This window comes from Rousettus aegyptiacus, unplaced genomic scaffold (genome assembly GCF_014176215.1).
Source record: "Rousettus aegyptiacus isolate mRouAeg1 unplaced genomic scaffold, mRouAeg1.p scaffold_m13_p_2, whole genome shotgun sequence".
Lineage (NCBI taxonomy): Eukaryota > Metazoa > Chordata > Mammalia > Chiroptera > Pteropodidae > Rousettus > Rousettus aegyptiacus.
Window position 1 is genome coordinate 161,152,383 of NW_023416295.1, and position 23,511 is coordinate 161,175,893.

General features: G+C 39.4%; 1 protein-coding gene across 6 annotated transcripts in view; it reads left to right on the forward strand.

Moving 5' to 3' along the window:
• The first annotated feature begins 12,085 nt into the window (after positions 1–12,085).
• The window catches only part of NR1H4 (nuclear receptor subfamily 1 group H member 4), a 62,834-nt gene continuing 51,408 nt past the window's right edge, over positions 12,086–23,511 (forward strand). Inside the window, exons 1-3 of one of the 6 annotated variants that reach the window (XM_016120309.2) lie at positions 12,086–12,391; positions 20,970–21,135; positions 23,294–23,431. The gene's annotated coding sequence lies outside the window, so the exon portion shown is untranslated. The remainder of the gene's footprint in view (positions 12,392–20,969; positions 21,136–23,293; positions 23,432–23,511) is intronic. The other 5 variants (XM_016120289.2, XM_016120269.2, XM_016120320.2 and 2 more) reach the window with 5 other exon arrangements.

Genomic DNA, 23,511 nt, shown 5'->3' on the forward strand with positions numbered 1-23,511 from the left:
CAATAATGAAACATTGTAGTAGGAAAATCAATCTATTTCTGAAAACAAAGCCCCAGAGATTGGTATAGATATTAAATTCAGCTCATCTTTGCCTATTGCTCCAGTCCTGCTCGTAAGACACCTATCTGACAGCTTGTACTGAACGGATTGAATCTGATTGGATGGCCTGGACCAGGTAGAGGCAGTGCTCTCAAAGGCCATAGGCTGCATGGTCCAGGATGGAAGATTTCAGCCCCAACTGAAGAGGTACCACCACCAAGGTGATGGATCCAGGAGTGAGCAGGTTTAAATATCAAGCCAGAAACTTAAGTCTGTGAAAGATAATCTTATGTTCCATTTTGCCAAGCTGGCAAGAAATTGTATTTTGGTCATTACTGGGACTCTACGCAGTGTTGTATCAGGCTATTATGCACAGTCAAAACCTCACCAACCATATGACGCCAACCACAGTGTTGGCCATTGAGCCGGCCGTGGTCCCAGCCTGCAGGTGCCCTCCCTGCAGCTCAGTGGTTCTTTTGCCACACTCAGAGTACCCGAATTTTTGGAACGCTTGGAACCCCTGGGTCTGGAGCCCAAACTTTCTAGAAACCATTGGAAGCTATTCCCTCAGAAATTCTCCCCACTACCCAAGGCAGAGTGGAGTGTGAGTTCTCACTAACCTTCCACTTTCCAGTTTTGGGGATATCTTCCCTCTCAAGCACTAAGTGCTAAATAAATTCAAAGGCAGAATAAACACTGGGCACTGGCAACGCAGGGGTGTGTGCGCGCGCGCGCGCGCGCGCGCACGCACACACACACACACACACACACAGAGAAACTAAAAAGAATTGATATTACAAAACATTTTATTGATTAAAAGGAAAAATCTAGATTTAATTGGCTTTCTTTTTATTGATGTTACAGATAGGTACTGTTTCTGTTTTGAATTGTGTTTGGAGGACAGAGGTACTGGCTCCAGACTCCTCTTAGCCCCAGTCTCTAAGTCTTACTCTTGCCCTGAGAACGTTTCTCCTCTTTCTTCCTCCTCCCCAATTACCAGTAAACTCTCTTTGAAGAGGGATATGTTCAGGTAGTTTCCGCTTTCTTCTTAGTTAGCTGTGTGTGTGTGTTGGAGGGTTGTGGGTGGGAAATGCAAAGAAATACACAAGATTGATCTACCTGCTCAGAGTGGTGGCTTTCGGGGAGGACAACACACACTAATGATCATTCCGTTAAATCTTGCCGCACTGGTCATGGTTAGAAATGATAAACATGATAGAAACAAAATCTGAAACTGTATTTAGCTCTTTTAGGACCAAGGCAAGGAATTATAACCGCCAGGTTTAAAGGGAACCTGTGAGATGCATGATTATAAGTAAAATGCCCGACTACTTTTTCTGCCAATTTGTTTCAAACGACAGTGATATTTCACTCATTCATCTTACCTGGAGAAAGAGTTCTTTCACAATGATTTTCTCAACACGCAAGATGTATTCCTTTAAGAAACAAAATGTTTAGCTATTTTTCTGTATTTTCGCCACTTGAAAGGAAATATTTTTTTCTCAAATATATTCTGCCCTGCCTTTTAAATGGAGAGTGTAAGACGTAACTTCCCTCTGTAGCTCTCAAAAACTCATTCTCATCTAGCCTTTAATACTAAGTGCCATCTTCTCGTATTTCGGGGAGTCCTTTGGTCTCTTGCCTTGCTGTCGCCTCTCACTTTGCTCTTAAATTCTTTCCTAATGAACATTTGCTATAGAGGGGAAACCAGGACACCAGGGCTGGGGAGGATACCTACCAAATAACAGCGAATAAGGCCCTGGACTGCGGCCTGCGCCCAACTCCAGGGTAGGGACTTTTATCTTAGTAATATAATCTAACTTTATTGAGGATGGCCTATTAAGTAAATATTAGGCACATAGTACTTGGTGTCTTAAAAGAAACGTCACGAGGCACTGAGATACGGATAATTTAATCCCCATTTTACAGAGGTGCAAGTAGCTCCCAGAGCACTTAAGAAACTTGCCCAGTGTTGCTCAGCGTGGTCAGGGGTCACAGATCTTCATCTTCACACACGTTTTTAAAACCATGGGTCACAATCCACTGGTGGGTCACGATATGAACCTAGTGGGTCAAGGTTAGTGTTTCTAAAAAATTAAGAGTAAAAAATAGAAAGTATCAGACTAATTGACACATGGGAAGCCTAACCATTTCTTGCGAACTTTTATTTCAGTTACATACGTATGAAAGTGTATGTGTGTGTGTGTGTGTACATGTGTGTGATGTGATGAAAAATTTATCACTCTGAGTCACAGTCCAAAATATTTGAAGAACTCTGCACAGCACTGCTCCAGAGGGTGAGATTGTTAGAAATGAGACTTTTGGGGACACGGCTGATACCGGAATTCCTAACAACCAAAGCAGATAAGATCGTCTAATATATAAATATAACTGTGAACATAAAATGATTGATAAAGTGCTTGGGATATTTGCTTGAATCAATGAGACCTTCAGGGACCATCCCAAGTAATCATCTAAATCACTATTTTACCCTAAAGGACAATAGCTGCTATTTACTTAGAATTTACTATATTTTAGGCCCTGTCCCACATGACTTACACACAGGGTCTCGTTAACGCTTATTACAACTTTATGAGGTCGGTATCATCACCTACAGTTCAAGACGAAGACACTGGGAAATGCAAAACATGTCGATTCAACCCCAGGTTGATTCTGCAGCATCAGGTCTAATTTAGAAGGAGGGATAGCGATACCCTCTCCTCCCTCAGAATCTGTTCCCTCAGTGTTTAACAACTTCATTGTTTTTCCAATGAAAAGAGTTTCTCTGGATCTAATTTAACTTGCTCTTGCTGCTGTCGAAGCCCTTTCCCTCTTTGTCTCCTTTGTGGCAGCAGAGAACAGCTGGTCACCATCCCACTGACGATGATGCATCATCAAGTAGGGGACAATAATTGTCCTCCTTTAGAACCGACAATCTCAGCTCCTTGAACCATTTTCCCTTGGCCCTATTGTCCCGAACCCTTCAATTAGTTCTTTGTTTCTTGCCCAGTTCTTTGAGAATGGTGCCACAGCTTAACTCCTTACCAGCACGGGCTATGGGACAGGATGAGGTTCAGCCACATCTGGTTCATATTCCTCTGAATTTCCTTGAAATGGGCACCGTTGGGCTGACTTCTAATCTATATTCGATCTCAGGGGCTCCTTACGGCCCCTCCCAGGTTCCTCCACATCCAGAACTCAGCTTCCTGTGTTTCTTCCCACAACTGTGGAGGGCTCAAGGACCTCCTAGGACCTTTGCCTCATTTTGTGTTAAAATCTGTAATGGACCTCTTATGCCTGTCCCTCCCACTCCGCAGATATTCTCACAACGTTCCCATCTTTAAGGCCTCATCTCAAAGGCTCAGCTCTCCTCGATGAACGGGAGGATGGACTCAGCCACCACTGACCCCCTGCACACCTTTCTATTTCTCTCTAAGCTCTTTTGAATCTTTGCGTACCTATCATGTCATTCATTTTGAAAATAATTTGCAGTTTATTTTTTAAACTGGGCAGTATGTGCACATAGTGTACACACACACACACACACACACACACACACATTTACCATGTACATATGTGTGTATATGTCCACAAATTGGCTAACAACTACACATATTTTCCAGTACTTTTCAATTGGTGGTATAGCTTGGATATTATTCCACTATGAGTTCGAAGATAAGAACTTCCTTATCTTCTTAATGGCTGTATTACATTCCATGGATGCACCCTAATTGATTTCACCATCTCTACTGAAGGACATTTAGTCGTAAGAGCAGAGGCTTTAGAATCAGACTATCCTGATAGAACTTTGGCTCACTACATATAGCTATATTACCTTGGGCAACTCACTCAATGGCTCTGTGCCTCAGTCTTCTCATCTGTAAAATGGGAATTAAAATAGTACCACCTTCCTAGGGATGTGGTAGAGATTAAATATGTTAATCAATGTAAAGTACTTAGGACAGTGTATGGCACAAAGTAAGTCCTCGATAAATATTAGTTTTTGATTAGGTTGTTTCCCAAGTTTTGCTATTGCTGCAGTGAACTACCTTGAACATAGGAGTGCTATCCAAATATTTAACAACCCTTACAGCACAAGCACTGACCAATCGGAAGGATGCTGACCAAAGGTCCTGTGATATCAGGTGCTGCCTTTTGAGTTGCTGGGGGCAGGTGCTGGATAACAGGGCAGCAGCAGGATACTGAGTGGGCTCAGGGAACTAGTATTTACCAATAAGTAAGTAAGAATTTCAATATTTGGACAATCAATACAGCAATTCTGAGCATACCGGGTAAATTCATCACTGTGTGCAATAACAGTTCACAAATCTAAAAGACATATATCTTTTAGGACAAATTCCTACAAGCGGAATTGCTAGGTAAAAGGTTATACACTCTTGCAATCTGTCCTCTTTAGAGGTAGTGCTAATTAATGTTCCCATCAACAATATATGAAAGTACTTCTTTCTTCACCTTCACTGGTACAATATGTTAGCAAACTTTTTTTTTAAATCTTTGCCCATGTGATAGGTGAAAAGTGATATCTGAGTGTGGTTTTAATTTGTACTTTTATTATGATTGAGTTTGAATGTCTTTTTATATGTTTCATGGTCATTTGTACTTCTTTTACTGTGTATCATCTTTTCATATGCTTTACCCAGACTAGTGAAGGAGACAGATAATGAAATAGACAATTGCAATAAAGAATAACAAGTATTTTGAGAGAGGTGAACATGGGGTGTTTTGAGGGCACAGAGGAGAAATAACAGTTATGTAGACCATATCTAATTAGCTAATTCTGAAAAGGGTATACAAACCTCTGAGTAGTGATGCTTAATAAATGCTTGTTCTATGTGTAAAGACTGATATTTTAAGTACTTGGTTGACTTCTCCATATCAGACTCATTTCTAAGGAGACCAACATCATAATTTTCATCATATCTGATTCTGCCCCATGGTCATCACCTATATCCAGCCCCTGAAACACAGAAGGAATAGTATAGATACATCATCCCGACCGCTGTAAAACTCTAAAACTATATTTTACTGACAATAAGCAGCTTTGTTTCCATTGAAGACAGAGAGCTTACGTACCATTGAGCTATCAGCTAATTTCCCAAACAGATGAGGGCCTTTCCAATATGAAATGGGCCATGTCCCCAAATGTAATCCTTTGTCCTACCTATTAATAATTTTTTTGGAAACCTTTGGGTTTTAAGTGCATGTTGGTCATAATATAGCACTCAGACCCAACCCTCACCTTCATCTTTCTATTATATCTTTTATCGAGAACCTGCTGTGATTGTTTCACATCCAATTAACCCATATAGCAGCACATGCCATTAAATGGGTCATCCTATTTTAGGATTACATTTTTACAAGAGTTGAATGCAATTTGGACAGTCCACTTCAGCTGGGGCTGGAACAATCAAACTCAAGCCTTGGGCAGAACAAAAGTCCTAAACAGCTTCCCTTATGTGTTGTTCTAGTGCACGGCAGACATTTGAAATGATGTATATCTAAGTGGCTCACACTTTATCATCTGATATTGAAAGTCGCTGCTTTGGCTCTTAGCAGTGTCAAAGAAAAGAATTTTACTTTCCTATCAGAATGACTTTATATTGTCTAAATTAATAGACTGGACTAGGTGCACAATTTGTGGGGGTCAGTGGAAAATGACAATATAAGGACCTTTGTGGAAAAAGTAAGAATTTCGAAAGAATGACAGCAAAGCGTTAAATCAAACAAGGTCTTCTATGTGAAGGGACCCTGTGTGACTGAACAGGTTACATGCTCATGAAGCAGCCGTGTTAATGGATTGCTGGAAACTACCATGGATCAGCACAGCACGGCTGATCCTTCATCAGACCCCTGGAACCACAGCTGTGCAAGGAACCTTGGGTATTATCTGGTTCAACATCCTCATTTTATAGGTAGGAAAATTGAGGCTTAGAGATATTAAATGAATTAAGTTCCTAAACACAACTGGGGAGAGGCAAAGCCAGATCAATAATCATAGATATAATGTGGAGTAGAAAAATGTAGAGAATATGTACAGATAACTTGTCACACCCCGAAATTGATAATTCCCCCTATTACAAAACCATGACTTATGTTACATTTTTTTAGTAGCTAATTATGTACCTTAGGGAGTTCTGTCACATTTCCATCAACATTTTCTCACTAGAAAACCTATATGAGATGTGTATCCTTTCTCTTTTCCCTTGGCCTCCTTTTCCACCACATTACGTCCAGAATTCAAGTCTCATGGGCTCTGATTCAATAATCTTTGGACTGATCAGTGCTTTTCAAACTTTCTAAACTGTGACCTTACAACTGTGTAATACTAAAATCTAGCTCTCATCAATACACACACACAAATATAAATGAAACAAAACTTCATTAATTGGTGCTTGTGTTTCTACTTGCAATGCAAATATCTGCTATGCTTTTAAAAAATATACTATTTTATTAAAACAAACATGTTTGTCATGACCCACTAAATTGATTCTACAAACCAGTAATAGGTCATATCATACAATTCAAAAAATTGCTTGAGTGTCCATGTTGCTTCCCCATTGGGAGAGGTTGGTGAGGACCGGAGGCATTTCACAGGAAGGCTGCTCTGGAAAAAAAGAACCGCCATTAAGGCAAAGGGGAAAGATAGACACATTTGGGTTCCACTGGGGGAGTAGAAATTGGCACAAGATTTCTGAAAGCATTTTTCTAAGTTTACTGTAGAGTTTTAAAAATATGTTCACTCTGATCCAATAATTCCACCTCTAGAAAACCAGGCCAATGAAATAATCATAGATGTAACCAAAGAATCTGCTACAAAGGATGCATGGCAATATCAATGCTCATGGAGGAAAATTAAAAGAATTCAAAGGTTCAACAGTAGGGGATTGGTCAAATGAAGGCATGTGTCTATGAATTGGAATAGCACACAGCTATTAAATTCTGTTTTATGTATACATATATATAATAAAATCTTTGTCAGTATCAAAATATTTATGATATATTAAAAGAGAACAAATTCAAAACAATATATACCCTATAATACCATTTTTAAAAATTTCTACTTAGCATTAAAAAGTTTGGAAGAAAATATACCAAAGTGTTAATAGTATATTCTATCACTCCATGGGTTGTAGGAATATAAGTGAATTTTATTTTCTTCTTTATGATTATATTTATTTTCTAACTTTCTACGATGACTATTACTACTTGTATTATTAAAACAACAACCATTTATAACAGAGTAATCTCTCCAGTGTAGACCCAGTGACTTCAATTAATCACTTAAAACAGCTGATCTTAGAGAGATGGGTCAGGCACCCATGCTGCTTCTCGATTCTGGAAGATTCTAATGGGGCCTGCCAGTTGCTTCCCATTCCTTGCCCTCCGTTTTTAAAAAAACTTGTATTTTTATGTGCTACTTATGTTGATTAGCACATAAGAATCCTATGAGTTAGACATTTTTCTCCCCATAGTATTATTTTAGGGAGAGAAAACTAAAATTGACTTGCTCAAGATCACGCGGCAGGATCGGAGCCAGCGCTCGAACTCACAGCCCTAATTCTGACACTAGGCTTTGAGCACCACCACGGTGGGGGACCTACCGTGTTGCCTGAGATCTGGAAAGTGTTTTCTGGTTCTGCGAGGACAGCTTCCTGAGAGTTGCCGTGCCTCACCGAGCATGAGGTCCACCGCAGTCATACTTCCGACAGACGGATTCAGTGCTAGAACAGGGAGTCACGCAGCCAGGCCTGAGCCAGTGCTTTCTCCTGGCTTTCTCTCCTTTCCTCCCTTTGTGCATTTCAGTGTCCCCCTTGTGGTCACTGCCCTGTGAAGCTTAGTGCCCCGGCTCCTGACCCTAGGCTGGACCGCACCCTCACTACACCAGTATTCAAAGTTTACCTGTGCTGCTTCCCATTTACTTCGAGGCCTTTGATAGTCTCTCTGATCTATGGCAAACTCATTCTTTAGGGTGGGTGGGGAAATTTTCAATTAAAAAAAGGAGGAATCCTGGAGAAGATAAAGAAGTGGAAGCATTGATCAGAAAATAATAATTTCTGTGAACAGAGATTTTTTTTTTTTTTTGGCAGAATGGCTTTTCTGCTACGTACTTAATACTATAGCAGAGTCGATCACTAACAATATGTTAATGACTTTCTCCATCTCTATTCTGTTCAGCAATTAATTAAAATATCCCAAGACTAATAGGTAATTCATAGAATAAATGTTTTGATCTCACTTTGTCTGGATTGATACTGGAATAAAATAAAAGAGAAAGTATAAACAGCTTTGGAGAAAACGAATTGAAGTGTAAAGCCCATCTTTGTTGCTTTGATGAGTCACTGAATCTCAGATCTTAGTTTCCTCCTTTAGAAACTGGAAATAATACTTCCTAACTTGTCATGATTAAATGTACGAAGCCCTCATCCCCTCAGTGGTATACTGACTCGACTTACCCTGAGTCACAAGAGCCAGTTAAACTTCTGAGTGGGGTGTTAAATAGCCACTATTAAAAATTAAATTATATAAACATATAATTAAATACATTTTAAAAACAAAAATAATACTCAAAATTCATTGCAACCTAATTATTTTACTATGTTAAACAATTACCTTTGTTCACGTGACTGTTTACATCTTTTATATCTGTATGGTAGAAATAGTCATAGTGTGCCCTTGCCCGTCTCTTCCAACTCCTTGTTAAGTGACATCATGTTGATAGTTGGAATTTGGCCATGAGAATACTTACGCCATGGAAATGAGCAAAGTTTATAAATCAGGACTTGATTTATTGCTTTATTGATTATCTAAGGCAGGGTTTCTCAACCTCAGTACTATCAGCATTTAGGGCTGGATATGTTGTGTGTGGGGGTGTGGGGGGGGTTGCTGTGCATTGTAGGATGTTTAGCAGCATCCTGGCCCCTTCCTACTATATGCCAGTAGCATTCCCTCCAAGCTGTGACAACCACAACTCTTTCCAGATATTGCCAAATATTCCTTGGTGGACAAATTTCCCCCTTACCCCCACTGAGAACCACTGGCATAAGGGTTGGAAAACTAAGACTGACAGACAAAATTCGGCCATAGATGTTATTGTACAACCTGTAGTCTAAGAGGTTTTAGATATTTAAAGGGGTTGTAAAATATGGCAGAGACTACTTGCGGCCCTCACAGCCTAAAATTTAATTTACTTTTGGGCTTATTAGAGAAAAAGTTTGCTGACCTCTGGTCTAAGTGATTGAGGACATGTTAATAGTGCAGGTTGAACTTAAAAGTGTGTCAGTTAGTGGCTGTTACATTGTGCAGATCACCAAAAACGATTAGAGGAAAACCTGCCAATATTCAAAAACATTATTTGATTCAGCAAAGAAGCTTCGCATGTCATTGATGAATGAAGGAATTTCCAACATATGTCGTGTTGGAGCTGAAAGAGGGTTTAGTTTAGTGAATATAGTTTGTATACAAGTAACGGTTTAACGGTAGATCACATGCGATTTCATGATCATAAATGTAATGGGAAAAGAATTGGTGGACTGGGATGCAATTCCATTTGTCAAATCATGGTTAAACCGACACCATAAGTTGGTTACCAACGCAGAGTTCAGCAATGAAAGAATTCTGTGAGACTCAATTGGCTATGTGGAATTTACAAAAATATACACAATTGTATATTTTATTGTTTGTAAAACCTGAGTTACACATCTGTTAGAAGAATTTATAATAAACATGTATGTGTGCATGTGTATTTCTGTACCCCACTCTCTGACAGCTGGTTGTTAAACATTTCCCAGCACACCCCTGCCCCCGCCTATCCTACCCCTTCTTACCTCCTTCTCATTCTTAATTGGAAAATACTGGCTTTCTCTTTACTTCACAGGATTCTCCAAGCTACTTCCTGCCCCAGAGCCTTTGCTGCTGCCTTTTCCTTACCCCGAAAGACTCCCTTTTCTTTTCCTCATTTCCTTTCACTCCCAACGCACCTGCAATCCTTCAGATCTAGGCTACTTAGGCAAATGTGATAGTGTGAAATGCCCAGAGGAAAAAAAAACAACAGCTAGTGCTGATATAAGATTTCTGTGCATCAAATACTCTGTATGTACAGCACTTCACGTATATTATTAATTCATTTAATCCTTACAATAACATCATGAAATGGGTAGTAAGTCCATCTCCATTTTACAGATGAGGAAACCGAGATATAGAGATGTTCACTAAGAGCCTAGAGTCACAAAGCCTACAAGTGGCAGAGCTGGGATTCGAACCCAGGCAAAGGCTCTGGAGTCTGTGCTCTCAACCACCAACTTCCACTGTTGCTGGAGAGAGTGAAATCACAACACAGGCTCTTGTGATCCAAGAAGAATCGGGCAGAGAGTCCTGCAGGAGTCCCTCAAGCAGCCCAGAGCTGCAGAGCATGGCGAGTATCATTGCAAAGACCCTTCAAATGGATGAGAGAATTTACAGGACTGCGTTCCCCCTCTTCCTTGTGATAAAGAGTGCGTAAGGGGTTGTGCCTCAGCATATCAGAAACCTGTAGTGGTATGGAGCGTAAGCACGTAGGGAGGGCCTACGTGTGCTATTTAAAAAGAGAAGAAAAATGTAGCCTTCCTAATATTTGAGTGTGGCCTTCCGCTAATTTACTTTGCAATGGAGAACATCGTGCATGTGAACACATACACACACACACACACACATACATACACATCCCCATGTGTGTACATAGGCATTTTACTTTGAAAAATTGTTCTTCACTCAGCTCACTTATTGATTCAGTGAACATATGGTTTGCAATACCTTTTCCATGAGAGACACCATGCTCGGCCTGCAGATGGATACAAAGGAGAGTCTGCTACCATTTTTGTCCTCTAGAAATTCTGTCCTTGTAACTATAACATACAGGGTCAGAGGAATTAAGGAACAGTGAGAGAAATAAAAAATGAGGGAAGTTTAGTGGGGAAAATAGAGGCAGAGGAGGAATAGGGTTGGCTTCGGGGAGAGCTGGGCATTTGTGATGGGCCTGGAAGCCACATGGCTATGAAAGGAAGGTCATTCAGGTAAAAAGAAGAGCTTGTGTGAATGCACGAAGGCAGGAGAGCTCGGCACAGGTGGGCCTCTGAAGAGATAGATGTCAGAACATGCTAGAAAGATAAGGGCTAGATCGGCAGGGTATAAAGGGGGTTCTCAGGCCATACATAGCATTTCATGTTTATTTTTTAGGCATTGGGAACCCTTTGGGGATTTTTCATCTAGCAAGGTGTCAGGTGTATAGCTGTAGACTATCAAACAATATTTGTTCAACTGATAAAGGAAAAATCATAATGGCTAAAATGTATTGGGTGCTTGCTATATGCAAGGCACTTTTCTAGACATTTTGCACATTTTTAACTACACACGTAATTCTCATTGCAGCCCATGAGATAGTTACTCCATCTTACAGACAAGGAAACTGAGACTCAGGCTAAGTATTTTGCTGTAGGTCAAATGAGGAGGCATCTGACCAGAGCCCACACTTTGCACCTCTATGCAATTTAGAAAAGGGAAAAGGCGGGGGGGGGGTGGAGAAAGAAAAGAAAAAAAAGAAAGAAAGAAAAAGAGAGAAAGAAAAAGAAAGAAAGAAAGAAAAAGAAAGAAAGAAAAGAAAGAAAGAAAGACAAGAGAAAAGAGGGCCAGAGTTTTTCTTCAGAAAGGAAGCTGTGGTAGACCCAAATTAGCAGAAGACCAGGGTGGGTTGGAAGTAAGAGGCATTCCAAAGACAGAATCCACACAAGTTTGTTACTACTTGATACAGGAGGCCCAGGAGAACGAAGGGTCAAGAAGGCTCAGTGTTTCTAGCTTCAGTTCCTGGGAGGTGGTGGAACTATTAAAAGAAATTGGACAGAGAGAGGGAGGATGACAATATACTTTTAGGTGATGTGTGCCGAAATCTGGGTACTCAGAACTCTAAAAAGCAGCCTGAAGAGAAATGATTTAAAAGTCAAGCTTCAGGGCTCCCTGGCTCTGTCACATTCCCCACTCTGGGACTCTGGGAGTTTTTCCTGGGAACCTCAAGGCTCTCCCAAGGCTCTTCTCCATGTTTATATCTTTTAGCAGGGAAAGGATTGTTAATGACTAATCTGTGTCCGTGAGGCACAGAGCCAAGGAAGAGATGCTGCCGCTGGGCTGGAGGGCCGCCTGTGATCATCCACGGCTTTAGCTAGAACTCTGTTCTCCTCTACCACCCCAACACACACTCGGAGTCTGAGCATTTGTAGAAAAATTGCTGGCATTTGGAGAGGAAGACTGGACTCACGATCCTCCCAGAGCTTTGAAAGTTTATCTCCAGCCTAAGACAATCCAAGTGAGTATCTGATTCCCCTGGGAGTGGAGTGTCTAGCTCAAGGCAACAGAGGTGAAGTCATCATTTAAAGTTTCTCTTTAACATTACGAAGTTGGGTAGATGAATAAATTCTAATTTAGTAGTGTTCTATGTACAATTTTGAAAATTAAAAAAGAAACTTAAAAAGTAGCAAAAGTTAATAGGTCTAACTTATCTTCTTGAAAAATAAGTTGCTTACCTTATTGAAAAATTATTGAGGAATAGCTTTTTAACATGGCGATCACCCAGGAGAATCACTAGAGATACTACATTTTAGAAATGTGTCTGTTCTGATTCCATAGACAATTTGACTTGTATACTGTGCTATGTTTTGGTAATTTGTCGAACCCTGATGTGAGTTTGGGAATATTGCTAATGTCAGATGACTTAGGAACTAGGAATAGGACAATGTTTAAGCTTCGCTTAATTGAAAGTTTTCTTAGAAGACTAGGTTTAGAAAGCTTTCTCTTTCACTTCTGTTCTAAACTTTTCTATTGCGTTTCATTTCTTGTACGAATAGCAAATGGAAATGCTTTTAAAAGATGGAAAATGTTAGGAAGAACTTTATTATTAAAATTATCCAGGGTCTGAATCTACAGATAAGGCACCTACCTCCTTGTCTGCTGACTGCCATGGTGAATTAGCAACTGTGAGATGAGCCTGGGTCATTTCTCTCGACTGAGTTTTTATTTAGAAGTGAGAGGCAAGGATTGGGGGGAATGCACATGACTCACTTGGATTCTTTCTCTGAAAAACTAACCTACCTACAAAGAACCTAGTATAGCCACTGATGCTAACTTAGAGCCACCTACCTCAGCATTATTGACAAAGGGATAGACAAAGATGTTGGGAAGCCATCACAGGGTTTCTAGCTGTGATTTTATAAAATGATAGACATCCTCATCTTTGAGTCAATCCTCCCCCCCTCCACCCGCCGATTATGGACCTGTGCCATTTGCACAGTGGACTTTGCTGTTTTGCTGAGAATGTTGCAATATGGCTGTTGAAACTCTGAGTTAGCTGATAAAATACTGGCCAGGGATGATTGTCTCTTGCCCTGAGACCCTAAGTCAGACTTGCAGCATTGCTTTCTGCCACACACCTTAGGGAAAGTAATGTAATCCCTGTCCTTCCTCTTATTTACACGTGTCCAAAATCTGGCCAATTGTAATGAAACACCCAATAGTTGTGAGGCTCTGAGAACTTGAGGAGGAAAAGAATAGAAATGTGTGTGTGTGTGTGTGTGTGTGTGAGTGTGAGTGTGAGTGTGTGTGATGGAGCTAACTCTGATCAAATATCTACTAACATGTCACAGGCTTTACCTAAATCACCTGTTTCCTATTCACAATAATTCTGCATGGAAGTTCTTCTTACCCTCATTGTATAAATGAGGAAACTGAGGCTCAAAGAGGACAAATCACCTGTCCAAGTCCACACAGTTAGGAAGTAGCAGGACCTGAATATGAGTGCTGGTCTTTCTGGCCTCCTTGCTACCCCCATCTTGTTGGAAGCTGGGAAAACTTGAAATCTAGAATGATGGGAGAGCATGTGGACCAGCCTGCAAACATTTGAGTTCCACAGAGGTGATTTGTTAAGCCCCAGTACAATTGAGAAGATTTATAAAACCTCATAGGGCATTTTCTAATGACTGCACCAGGAGCAGAGGAAGTGGAAAGTTTTCAGCACTATTTGCTTTAACCCAGAGGTCAGGCTAGGAGAGCTGATTGGAGACTTCAGTTATCAGCGTCTTAATTAAAGACCGCATGAAGCTGCCATGGCGTTGTGATTAGGGACATCTGGGAAGAGCTCAGCACTCCTGTGGTTCGCAGAGGTTATGGATTATGAGAAAGCAAAAGGCTCGTGTCAATTAAGTGGCCAGATAAAGGGGAAAAATGAAGATATCTGTTCTTTTCTCCATAGGTAGTGTTTTCCCCTTATTTTGTTCACAGTCTCATTTTTCTCTTAAATTCTAGCAACATAGGTCATGAAGGGGCTAATAGAAATAGGAACAATTTTCTTCTTTCCAGGTATTTTTTTAATTGTTCTATATTTTCTATCAGTGGAGATGTAACTACAAGGCAATGCCGTATGAGTGTCCTTAGTTACTAAGGTGCACCAGGAAGCAAAAATCATCTTTATGTAAAAATATCCACCCTCCTCTCTTCTCTCCCACCTCCCTTTTCTCTCTTTAATCCCCTGATCCCTGTGCCCATCCACAATGAATTATTTTTTCACTCTTTTTGCCCCTTTCCATTTTTGGCAATGAAGCACTGTCTGCTATTCTTATTTTCTCTACTCTTTGAAAATTTGTGTCAGTACAACGCTAATATATCACAACTCAATTACGATGTGAAACATTGCCCAGGAAAAATACTTTCTTAGGGCAAGAGAGCATTATTCTTGGACAGTATTTTGTTAGGTCTAAGACTTATAACAGAGTTCTGGTGACTAAAATTAATATGTATGAGCGCAAGATAGATTTGTATTAATCTTCATTCTTTTTCAGATAAAAACCTAATAGAACTTTGAAATTTTCGTTCCCATTTTAAATAGATTTAGAATGCCTTTTCCTGGTCCCAGTGATCCTGGGATAACTTGGATCCTTTATACTTTCATTAATGTCACTAGTTCAAAGAAAAGTAGAAACAACATAGCTTTGCAGTTTCAGGTCCTGGCAAATGTATTTAACATCATCATCTGGAAGATACGGTAAATAAGTTATTTGTCCTTGGAAAAGATAGTCTTGCTGGAGGATGTTCCTGATTAGAGAAAAGCCCACTAATTCTGGCGATCAGATCTTCCCTGGCCAAGCAGAGAAAGCCACCTGCTGCCATTTCGTAGAGAGCTTCGGAAGTGCTCGATGTAGGTACTGAGTCTGTACCAGCCTGTCACTTAAGGAACATAAGCTGGTTGTGGGCCAGGTTTAAGAGGGCGGGGCAGGCATGACATTCCACAGTGATTGTATGTGGGATCTCTATCCTCCTGGAGTCCAAGGCTCTGAATTTGAGGCCATGATTGGACTTCAAGGGACCAGGAACCCTTTGAGACTACATCAAAAATGCATGCATTTTACAGAGGAATTTTAGAGCAGTGAAACTATTCTGTATAATACTATAATGGTGAACAAGTCACTGTACATTTGTCAAAACCCATAGAATATAAAACACCAAGAGTGAACCTTGATGTAGACTGTGGACTTTAGGTGACAATGATGTGTCAATCAATGTAGCTTCATCAGCTGTAACAAATATACAGCTCTGGTGTCTGTGAATAGTGGGGAGGTTGTGCATTTGTGGGGACAGGGGGTATAAACAACAACCCTCTCTCCCAGGGAATTTAAATGTGCCTGCTTGCAACATCCAACTGTCTGACTGGAGAGTGGGGAATAATATCCTAAAGCGCATTCATCTCATAAAAAAATTACAACCTCATAACTAAGTCTAAAATTCTCTTTGCCCTTCCCAAACCTGTTCTCTTCTCCTTTCCTCTTTCAATGTTAATACGTAGGAAACCACCTCAGTCTTCTCAACCACAGCCTGGTATGTGATACTACAGATGGAGCATGGTGTGCACTTTGGCATTTCACTGTCGATGGTCATTAGGTGGCTTCCCTTCCACCGCAGGAAGCAATGCTGCATGTACAAAGGTTTTCCAGGGAAATTACCTAAGAATTCGTATTTTATTTTAATATACACTGCTAACAAGTCCTCCAAAAGGACTAAAAATTATGCCCCCAGTAGCAGTGGATGAGAACATATATTTCCATATACTTACTCCAACTTTTAGTATTATCTATCTTAAAAAGTTTTGACAATCTGATAGGTGGAAAGGGTATCTGGTTATATTAATTTGCATTTTTCTAACTGCTAATTAGTTTCAGATGTTTTGTATGTTTGTTGGCCACTTGCGCTTCCCTTTCGGTAAATTTCCTCTTTATGTCTTTTGCTAATTTCTGCCCTGGATTGCTTATTCTTTCTGTTTTTATTTAAAGGAGTTATTTATATGTTGTGTGTACTAATATTTTGGCTGTTATTTATGTTGTAAACATTTCCTCCCAGTTGGTTTCGTATATTTAGCTTTGTTTATGGTGTCTTGATTTCTGTCTTCTTGATATTAATATAGGCAGATTTATTCTTTTTCTATTTATTCCTTGTTTAATAAGTCCTTCTCAATCTCTATGTTTACCAAGATCATAAATGTATTTCCCAATATTTATCCCAATAATTTCATAATTTCAAAGTTTTTAATCCACCTAAGACTTATTTTCAAGAATGATGAAAGATAGAAATCTTCCCCTCCCTACAAATAGCCAATTTTTCTAACACTGTTTCCTTCCTCCCTTCACTGATTTGAGCAGAACCCACTAGCGACAGCATGGAGAACAACTTACGATTGCTCAGAACGCAGCCTGCAGTTCCCCCTTCCTGTAGCCATCCCCACCGCATGACTTTTGCCTGATCTAAAGCCTCCTCCTTCGACATTAAATTCAAGAATCAGCCTTTCACCCTCAGGAAAACTTCCCTCATTCTCCTAGCCACATCCCTGCTTAAAACCCATCATGACCTCCCATTTAGAATAAATCCAAGCTCCTTACCATAGTTGCCAGGCCATCTGAAAGATGCCTACCCTCAGACCTCATCTCCTGCACGCCCCTTTGCTCACTCATTTCCAGCCTCACTGGGCTTCTGCTGTTTCTCCAGCTCTCCAAGCCTGACCTTTAGCCCTCGCTGACCATCTTGCCTAGACTTATTTTCCCCTGGCATGGGCTTATTCTTTCTTATCCTCCACATCTCAGTTCAAATGTCCACTCTTCAGAGAGCTCCTCCCAGATCTTCTTCAAAATAGTGTCCAGCCACATCACGTTGTCCCTTATCTCCTTTATTTTCTTGTTTTCTCCATTGGAAATCGTATTATTTGTTTACTTGCATATTCTCCATCTTTTCCACTAGGATGTAAGCCCCACGAAGACAGCAGGTTTTTTTTTTATTGTTGTTGTTTTTGTTTTTTGCTTTGCTTTATTTTGTTTTTCTGCCTCATCCACCACTCTATTTCCAAGACCTAGATCAAAGCCTGATACACAGTGGAGAACTAATGAATATTAAATGAATTAATGTCCTTGCTTGTGCTCCTGAAAGGACTTGTGCTCACCTTTATCTCCCCACTGTTTTCCTTGCCCAACTTTCCCCCTGAGCATCTTGAAGGATCGTGATTATTCTTCTCCTTTAAGAACATTCTTCTTGCCTTTGGCCTTAATCCAGGACTTCCCTGGGCATGAAATGTCGATGGCTAGAAAAAGTTCATTTTTTTTTCCTGCCCTTTAAGCATGGATTACATAGATATTTAACAAAATGTATGCTTTTCCATCAACAACTGGGTCCATCTACGAAAAATGTCACCAAGGATGCTGTATTTGGGTGAAGAGTTCATAGGTAATCCGTACTTGTAGTCATTTTTTACCTTTATCTTCTGACAGCTGAGATTCTTCTAAAGCAGAGTCAAAGCAATTTAGTTGGAGCAGGGTATTTCCAAGGTCTCTATTTGCAAATGGTTTATGCTAATTCATAGAAGCTCCATACACCATGAACTTCCTGTGACACACAGTGTCTAAACAAGTAAAAATTGATAACCAGAAAGTGGGAGCCAAACTACCGGTCATTATGTGTCTTATCGCATTGAAAACAAACAGTGCATACCATTTCTGAAATTAGCCCTGGGTCCTTAAATTAAGACTTAGGTTAAACATCATACAAATAAACACAAAGTAAAATAAACATTTTGTCCCCCTTCCACCAATACTGAAGGCTTAAACCTTGGTATCATCAGGCTTCTTCCCCTCTTCCCTCCTTTGTGTGTGTTGGACTCAAGTCCTTTTCTTTCCATCTCTACAGATCCCACCCTGGTATGCACCTAACCATCTCACTTCACTACAGATTTCCTGAACTTTCCTCCTGCTCTTACTGCTTATCCTGACTGTTGTCCCACTTTTTCAAGATTAAACTAATCTTGAAGGTAGATTTCATTGTGCCACTCAAAATTTCCAATGGCACCTCATTGACCACAGTTAGGGTCCCCAGACATTTTATGGGAAGAAATCACCTTCTCCTCAAAGTCTTAACAATGTGTGTGTGTGTGTGTGTGTGTGTGTGTAAGAAAAAATTCCTGTATAAACTCACATATCTTTATAAACGAAGATTTTCTCAGATAGAATTTCATTCAATCTTTTATTTTATAAAATATTTCCAATGTGCAAAATAAATAAATAAATAATATAATCAACTGCCTTGTATTTATCCTACAGCTTAAGAAGGAAAACATTTCAGATGTTATGGAAATGTTTCGTGTACCTGCCCAGTCATTCTGCAACACAAATTCTACAGCACCTCCATGCATATCTTTCTGGGTTAGAGCAGGGATCACAAGTTTTTTCGAGAAAGACCAGGTAGTGAATATTTTAGGCTTTGCAGACCATGCGGACTGTGTTGCAACTACTTAACTCTGCCACTGGTATGTGAAAATAGCTATGAAAAATATGTAAACAAAAGGGCAGATTTGGCCCTTGTCAGGCTGAATTTGGCTCACAAGTCATAGTTTGCTGACCCCTGCATTAGAGTATCAATGGCAATATGTAGCAATGTTTTTCATACCTTTAAACATACATAAATTTTGTCAAACTTTATTTTATTCACATGATGTTTTTCAGTTTATCCATATGAATATATATAGTCCTAGTTCATTCCCTTTAAGTGCTATGTAGTATTTGATTTTGAATATACTATTTTTTTTTATTGGAGTCGTTCTCTTTCTGATGGATATTTTTGCTATTTCTACTTTTTTTCCTATTAGAAACAACACAATGAACTTTTTTTGCGCCTATTACCTTATACATATATGTGAAAATTTATGCACAGTTCACCTTTTAATCTTTATGACAGTCCTATTATTTAGATTTTTTAAGCCCTCATTTGGCTGAGGCTCAGGGGAGGAGGGGAGTTAGGTGAATAGTTGTAGGTCATAGACAAAGTCTGGAAAGGTTAGAACAGCTTCTCCACCCCAATCTTCTCATGCCTTGTCCCCATGACATTTCTACTAGAGCACAGCTTTCACTCGTGTGTATTCATAACACTGCCGGCTATGAAAGGGGAACGCAAAAGAAATACAGACTATGACACCTGCCTTCTAGGAGTTTACAACCTGTCAATAAAGTGCAGAAGTTAAGACAAAGGAAGTTAACTCATTAGGTACCACACAAAGGGGAGGAGGATAAATGATAGGGCGAAACATTCATGGAGAAGCTGGGACAAACATGAAAAAACATCTACAGAACTGAGAGATATGCAGGTACATTTGAGTAAATGGAGGCAGGCCTTGTCCCCGAAAGGCAAAATAGAATATTATAAAGATGTAGATCTCCCTACTTAAAAATATAGGTTTGGTCCCATCTCAAACTCCCAAAGAAATTTTAAAGAATGTGATACCAGATGTGATAGTTTATCATAGAGAACAAGAAGGTAAGACTATCTTAAGAAGTGTTGAAAAACAGTCAACGATAATAGGAAAGAATGATGTTGGTATAAGATGTAACCACATGATCCATGGAAAGCTAAATTCACATTTACTCAAAGGAGGCTCATAAATTAATGTGAAAGGAAAAAAAGTATTCGACAAGCAATTCTGAGAAAAATTCTCCTTGTACCATAAATTAAAAATAAAAAGCAACAAAAGTTAAGTTTTAAAATCAAGCATATTCCACTATAGACAATGCAAAAACTTTTCAGGTAAAGATAAATAAAAGGCAAATGAAAATGTTTGTAGCAAATATATGAGAATGCTAATATATTCAGGATACAAAGAACTTTTCTAAGTCAATAAAAAAGATGAACATTTTCATAGAAAAATGGCAAACATCATAAAAATAAAATGGAAAGAAACAATCATATATAGACAATAAAAATGTAAAAAAAAAATTCTATTTCACTAGTAATCAAAGAAGTGCAATCTACACAGTGAGATAGAATTTGTCACCTAGCAAATGAGAAAAGATTGTCGAAAATGAGAGTAGGTAATGCCAATAAATGTGTGGTGAGAAAGGTACTCTTATCCACTGCTGGTGGGAGTGTAAATTGGAAAAAAAAAAAGTTATAGAATGTAACTGGGCATTTTTTGAAATGCCGTTCTGAATTTTCTGCAACGGCCTTCCATTTAAAATACACTTTCATTTAAAAATAAATTTTAACAGCTTTTCAAGAAAACAGTGAATGTGGACAGAGAAGTCTTGTGCAAATTCAGATATTTTTTTGTTATCTGCTCTGATTCCAAACTTAATCCTTTGTATATTAACACATACATAAATTCATCTGAACAGAATTGGTGGCTTCCTGTTATCTGGGCTTTTGCTACTTCAGAAAATTCTTAGTCTCACTGCAGTTTCTCAAAGTTCATTATTCAAACAGAACCTTTAACTGAAAGATTTATTTTTCAGTGTATTTTTTGAATTGCTTACCATATACTTGTGTTGCCATTTGAAAAATTAAAGAGTTTCCTTTTCTTTAAATCCCTTCAGGAATCATAAATCCAACAAACCTGATCTGAGCAGACTCTGCTTACTGTTTGGATTCTGGAGGGCTCTGTCGTAAGCTAATTGGTGCACCCACATAGTGGATCTCCGACCGGGGCCGATAACCCAAATAATACAGAATTAGGGAAATTGGACTTTCATTTGAGTAAAGGTGATAAATTCTGTTATTTGTACCCATAGGAGAATAGAATCTTATCTTGTGCCATTTCTTCAAAAAGAGCATGCCAAATGTCAGGGAATCTGGCAGAACTAAGCAGGAAAAACAATATAGATCATGTAATTGAGCCAGCATTTCCCGAGGGCCTATTATGTGTCAGGCACTTGAACTAAAGTTTATATGAACATATAGAAGAAATACATTATAAGAATCCAAAATGGAAATGATTTTACCCAGGAAATATTAGAGAGCTATAACGTGCTGAAGAAGTATGGGGGAGCTTGATGAACATGACTGAAAGTTAAAAAGAACAAACGTGAGAGTTAGCACAGAGGGAAAAGGAAGAGTCCCATCTGAAACTTCCTAGTTTTTAAAGATCAGAGCAAATGGGTCTTAAATTACAGGGTATAAGTTTGGATTGAATATTAGGAAAAATTCCTGACTCTGCACATTGTGGGTTCCTGGAAAGTATTTTTATGGGAAACTGGAATTTACTATTCCAAAGACAGGGAAGCTCTATGCAGAACTTGGGTTGCCTGAATTGGAGAGTGGGGAGCTTTTTGACCTATTTATTACACCACATGCAGGCACATACACATAATTATACATAATCTGTATATCTTAATATAGACACACTGAATATGTGTATATGCAATTCATATACACATATCGAAACTTGCATTTACCATGTCCTCAAATAGCTTGTGAGTATGAATAAAGTCCCATTATGAGCAACAACTCAGTTTTCACTAGCTTATTCCTCAGGACCTCCAGCTCCCTCCCAGAGCCCTTTCCCCCCAAATATTTCAGGAGTACCTCAGGGTCTCTTCACATTTGTTCATCATTAAGTCTGTTCTGAAGGTTTTTTTCCAGTACTTTTTGTGTGCACTGGGGAGAGCGGCACCCAACCAGTGGTCATAGTTCCTCTGCTGGGCGCTTCTCTGTGCGTTATGGCAACACCTGGGCTGTTGCCACAGTTTCACAATTTCCCCAGAATGGCTCTGAGGCCCCTTGGGGTCAAAGTTCTACTGTGATATGTGGCAGAGTTGTTTGAGGGGAAGGGTGGAGTCGAAATGAGCTTGCTCTCTCCTATTTTTTTGCACTCCGTTAAAAGGGTCTACCTCATATTTCAGTGTTTCTAAGCCTCATTTTTATTTATAACCCAAGCCCTTTCCACCTCAGATTGGCAGGGGTGCCTCTTGAATCTAGTATAGGTTGATCAAACAGTGTGTCCCGCTGAGAATTACATATTCCACTCATGACTGAGGCTTTGCTCTGAGGTGAAAGTCATGACTCCTGGTTACTGGACTTTAGAATGTTTTTTTTCCCCAATACGTCCCTTGGCTAACTAGACAGTGGATTTCACTAAGACCATGCCATGCCATTGGCTCACTAGATAGACCCAGATAGGTCTGCATTCCCATAGTAGACACAGTTTGTATCCTTGGACAGGAAGTTCTCTCTCTCGATTCTCCAACCTCTCTGGTGTCTTCTCATCAATTCAGATGTGCCCTAGTACTGTCTGTCTTTAAAAACTGCCCTTGAAACCACATCCTCCCTCTGCTGCTTTTCTATCTCAACTCCTTTTCACACCTGACCTCTCTATTTGATCATCCTGATCTTTGCCTTCATTAACAGCTTTCATGGCAATATGTAATTATCTGTGTATTTGTGTGATTATTTTTAATGTCTCTACTCTTCATTAATCTTCATAGATCATGAATGTTTTTTTTTTTCTTTCATCATTTTATCTCCAAGGATTCAGCACAGAGCTTAGAGCAGAATAAGTCCTTAATGAATGGTTTTTGAAAGCATGAATGCATGAATGAATGCAGCAAACATTGTCTGGTGGAGTATCTTACCAGCAGCCAAATGTATCTGCTACTTGCTTCTGCTTGAACTGGACCATTTTGCTGAGTGAGAGAGAAAGAAATAGTGACACAAACAGTAGGAAAGTTCAAAAGAAATAAATATTAATCCAACAAAAACCCTTTATTCTCTTCTAAGTAGCAAATATAAAGTTACATATTTGTAAACAAAGTGATTTCTTTGTGACACAGGATAAAGTTTGAAAATCACCCTCAGAAAACAGCCTTGAAAATGAGGTTCTGATACACTTTTCTATATTTGACCTTTCAAATTACTTCTTCAGGAAGGTATTAGAAGAAAGAAAAGAAGAAAGGAAGGAAAGAAAGAAAACCTAGAGACATAACTGAAAGTGAATACTGTTTCTCTTAGGTTTTTGGATTAATTCTGGACATCTCCTCAGGATGAAACTTCAGACATTTTGGTGAGATTTATCGTTGTTTTTCTTTTTATCATAGATCCTAGATAAGCATATGACGAAGGTAGATCATGAGAGTGAAAATA